Here is a 5,043-nt window from a genome sequence, read left to right as displayed (position 1 = left end):
TATTGTTATTGTTGTTATTACTATTATTGTTGTTGTTGTTGTTGTTACTATTGTCGTTTATAATTTGTATAATTAACCTCTCTATGGTTCGACCCCAATCTTGCCAGGTTATTTATTACTTCGACACTCCTATACTTGGGAGAAGACATCAATCTTTTCGTCGTGTCAACTTGTAATGCAAAATGTCGTTATTTAGGAATGGTATTTATAAACTATGAAGATAAAATACAATTCATTAAGGATGGCCTGAGTAAGGAGTCTTTAGATAATCTTCTATTAACTCTTGAGACGCATCCTAGTGGAGATGTGCATCGTGCAATTCATGATTTATGGCCTGATTTAATAAAGAACATGATCGACTTAGTCTTGGGAATCTGACTAAAAAAGACCCTGTTTGCAGTTTTTAAGAAAACTGGATGGGAAGCTTATCCCCGACCCATAGAAGGCGTTTAAGCCGTTCTTGGACGTAAACCAAGGGAAGATGTGAACCACAATCACAACTGTTTGTAAATACATATTGTTTAAAAAATAATAATAAATAATAATAAAATAATAATAATAATAATAATTATAAATAAATAAAAGAGAGAGAGAGAGAGAGAGAGAGTAAGACTACAGCTAGCCTACATATAGGTGGTATGATTGCATTTTTAATTTCTCATCTATAAAATCTTCTCTTCCTTCCCATCATTTATACTCAACCCATTCATTCAACAAATAAGAAGTGTGTAGAAATGACAAGTTTCTCTGTTCCTAAAATAAAAAATATTTATGTTTTTTGTGGATCTAGTCTTGGGAAAGAAAAAAAGTTTTTAGAATCAGCAAATCATCTTGGTCGGGTACTAGCTGAGAGAAAGATTCATTTAGTGTATGAGGGAGGCAGCCTTGGGTTAATGGGGGGTGTTTTAATAGCTGTATTTGTAGGAGGCAGTCAAGTTTTGGGGGTTGTCCCCAAAGCTTTAGCCGAAGGGGACATCATTGGAAAAACAATTGGAGAGGAAGTACAGGTCTCCACAATGTCTGATCGAATGAATACAATGTTTAACCATGCTGATGCCTTCATTGCCTTACCAGGTGGTCTGGGTACATTAGAAGAGATCTTTTCATATTTCCTCTTGGGCCCAACAACACATTCACCATAAACCTATAGGTTTGTTAAATGTTAATGGTTTTTATGATAATTTATTGTCTTTTCTTGATCAAGCTGTGAAATAGAAATTTCTAACATCTTTAGCACGACAAATCATAATCTCTGCTACTATTACTGAATAATTGATTGACTAATTATAATCTTTCATCCCTGTAATTGATCCCTCCATGAGTCAACTTAATTGGTCAATCATGAAATGTCATTAAAAGCTTAAATTGGATTTGAGCCTTAGTTTGTGAAAAATTATGTCTTTTGGTTTTATTAATAGCATAATATTTGTATTTTATTGTTTCTTATATTTGTTTTAGTGTGTTTCAGGTTTGTCAGTAGTCGCTGTTTCAGGTGATATCTTCTACACTCTATCTTTTTGCTTAGAACATTAAGGACAATGTCTCGTTTTGGTTGGGGGGAGAGGGTAGTTGTTGATATTAAAAAAAAAATTATTATTAAGTAACTGTATTTTCTATTATTTAAACCATTTGCAAAAATATTGTTACTAGGATGGCAGAGTAATGGAGGAACTTTAGTGACTCTTGAGACGCATTTTAGTAAACATTCTTAACAAGGTCTATCATAATACTTCTTGAAATATTCAAGTTTATAAACTCTTGGATTGTTATCACTTGATTATGTTCATATGCTCATTTAACAAGTATTTCTAAATCTTTATTTTTACACACACAATCGAACATATGATTGTGGGTTGCACATTGGATTATTACATTATTTGTGTTCTTTTGTTAAAGGTAACAACTAAGGGAAATGGATAGTATATAATATGCAAAAAAAAATATATAATAAAAAAAATAAAGTAGATCAAAGTCATCTTCTTGCTTTCTCTCTACATCTTTGTAATGTTCAAGTTTTCTTTCATGCTATAGTAATCTCTTGTTTATGCTCTTTCATTTCCTTTTGATTAGTACTTAAAAGTGCATTTTTATCAAGGTTTTATTTCATCATTTTGCACTTGAAGTATCAATAACTCCTTAACTAAAGCATGTTTTATAATAATATATCTAATAATATATCTAATAATATAAGATACCTTTAATTTGTGGTAAATGTTCATTCTAAATGCAGGCCTATCACATAAATGAAAGGATTGATTGATGAATTTAAGAACTGAAATTAAAAGGACAAAGAGATGACCAAACTGAGAAAAGAGATGCCAGTGTAATCCAAACCGGAACACTGTTTGTAATTGGGTCATATCTAGAGTTATAGATCTCAAATTTAGGTCTACTTTATATGGATGGAAAGGTAAGATATTGGCTTATAACTTTCATATGGAGCCCAAGACTTAAAAATGTCATTTGCAAGTCCAAATTGTAGCAACAACAAAGAAGTCTGAATCTGTCTTCTAGCCCGAGTACTATTCAATGTTTGGCCCATATCTGGAATTCTAGAAGTCCAAATGACCTGAATGTTTTACACAAGAAAGCTGAGACAATTTCCTACAACTTTTATATTTCAAGTGGCTCTAATTTTAACGTTATCAATGATGTTTTGGGAGACAAGAGAAGATAAGGAATGTCACCAAGTCAAGAGTTGGTCACTCACTTATTAATTAGTCATCAAATCAATAGTTCCCAATTTTGGCCTATAAAAGGAGGCATTTGCCATGCATTTAGGCATCTTGATTTCCAGATTAAGATCATGCTCTTGCTTTCTCTCTTTGTATTTTTTGTAATGTTTATGCTTTGCTTTCATTAATACCAAGTTTATGCCTTTCAATTCCTTTCCTTTGCTTTGTTAACTCTTATCTTATTTATGTTCTTATTTTGTTTATTTATTTTTCTTTCTTTCATTATGTCTAGCTAAGTTTATTATGTCAAGGGGAAAAGGTTACACTAATGGTGTAAGAATAAGTATACTGTAAACTTAATATGGACTTTAATGTTTGATACTAACATGTTTTATATTTGTTATCTTGTTCATTGTTTAATACTTTGCTTGTTAAATGACTAATCTTGATTTATGTTGTATAACACTTGGTACAACAAATGCTTGGTACTTTTATAGCCCATACTGTATGGTATAACCGACACCTGAGCTATGAAAGGAACTTAATTTGTTGTTAACATAAGTTATAATTATGAATGCTTGACGAGATTTACAAGTATTAGCATTAATCGAATAAGATGACTAATGTAATCATATTAACAATTTATAATCTGATTGGAACCTCCTTTGTGTGTAGTTTCCAATTGAACAATAAGAGTTTATACTATACTTGTTTGACATACCATTAGTGGAACCTCTAACCTTGACATTTGTTATTATCATTGTTTAATCGTTACATTAATATTTCATCTCAAAGTTCTGATCTTCTTCTCCTTCTTTTTCTTTATTATTATTATTATTACTACTATTATTATTATTATTACTATTGTTATTGTTATTGTTATTGTTGTTGTTATTATTCTTGTTTTTGTATTATTGTTATTTATAATTTGTATAATTAATCTCCCTGTGGTTCGACCCCGGTCTTGCCGGGTTATTTATTACTTCGACACTCCTGCACTTGGGAGAAGACATTAATCTTTTCGTCGTGTCACCTTTCCTATACTTAGTTAGCTTCTATTATGTTTATGTTCTTATATTGTTTATTTATATTTTTCTCCTTCTTAATGTTTAGCTAAGTTAATTATGTTAAGGTGAAAAAGTTTCTCTAATGGTGTTAGAATAGGTATAATATAAACTCAACATGGACTTTAGTGTTTATATCCAAGAAAAATTGTTATAAACATGTTTTATCTTTTTATCTTACTAATTCTTAATACCTTGCTTATTAAATCATTAATCTAGATTTGTGTTGTATAACTCTTGCTACATCAAATGCTTGATCCTTCGTAGTGTTCGGCCGACATCAATATTATGATAGGAACTTGATTTGTTGTTAACATAAACTAGCAACATAAATGCCTGATGATATTTATAAGTATGGTGTTACTTAGATAAGATGATTAATATGATCATGTTAATAATTTATAATGAGCTAATAACGAGAAATCATCCGATTGGAAGCTCCTTTGTGTATGGTTTCTAGTTGAGTAATAAAAAGAGTTTATATTATATTTATTTGAAATACCATTAGTGAATCCTATAATCTTGACATATATTTTATTATTGTTTAATCCTTACATCAATATCACATCCCAAAACTTTCTTCAACTCCTTTTCTGTTATTATTCTCTTCAAATCGTTTTTCTTTATTTGTAATTTATATAATTCACCTCTCTATGGTTTGACCCCGGTTGTGTTGGGTTATTTTACTTTGACACTCCTGCATTCAGGATAAGACATCAACTCTTTGATCGTGTCACTTATTTTTTTAAAAATAAAACTATAAATTTAGGGTTGACATCTATAATTCTTTTTACTCATTAAAACTTATGTGTTTTTATGTTATTGTAGTCTTATTAGCTTTCACATACATTAAACTGTTATCCCTTATGTTAAACATTAAAGAAAAAAGAAAGGATAAAATATGAATTAAGAATTAAGAATTAAGAATACATTTGATTAGCTTAATCAACCATTTTTTATATTAATAACAATTTACCATTCTTTTAAGAGTAATGACATTTCACAAAAATAAACTATGTCATGTGGTTAATTGTTAAAAAGTCATTTTTATTAAAAAAAATTAAACTAATAGATGAGTTTAATGTAATTCATTAAGATAAGAATGTTATAGTATAATTGAAACTCGTGACTACTTGATTATTAAAACTTTAATGCTAAGTTAAAAAATCATATCAATCCAAAAACTTCAACTTTTAAGAATTTTTATTGTATTTAGCAATAAAAGGTATATTTCAACTATCATTATCCTTAAAAATAAACAACAATGCAATTTATCTTAGATAGGATGTATAAAGTGATGGTCA

The sequence above is a fragment of the Populus euphratica genome, unplaced genomic scaffold (assembly GCF_000495115.2).
Source record: "Populus euphratica unplaced genomic scaffold, PopEup_1.0 scaffold530.1, whole genome shotgun sequence".
Taxonomy (NCBI): Eukaryota; Viridiplantae; Streptophyta; class Magnoliopsida; order Malpighiales; family Salicaceae; genus Populus; species Populus euphratica.
This window is presented reverse-complemented; position numbering follows the sequence as displayed.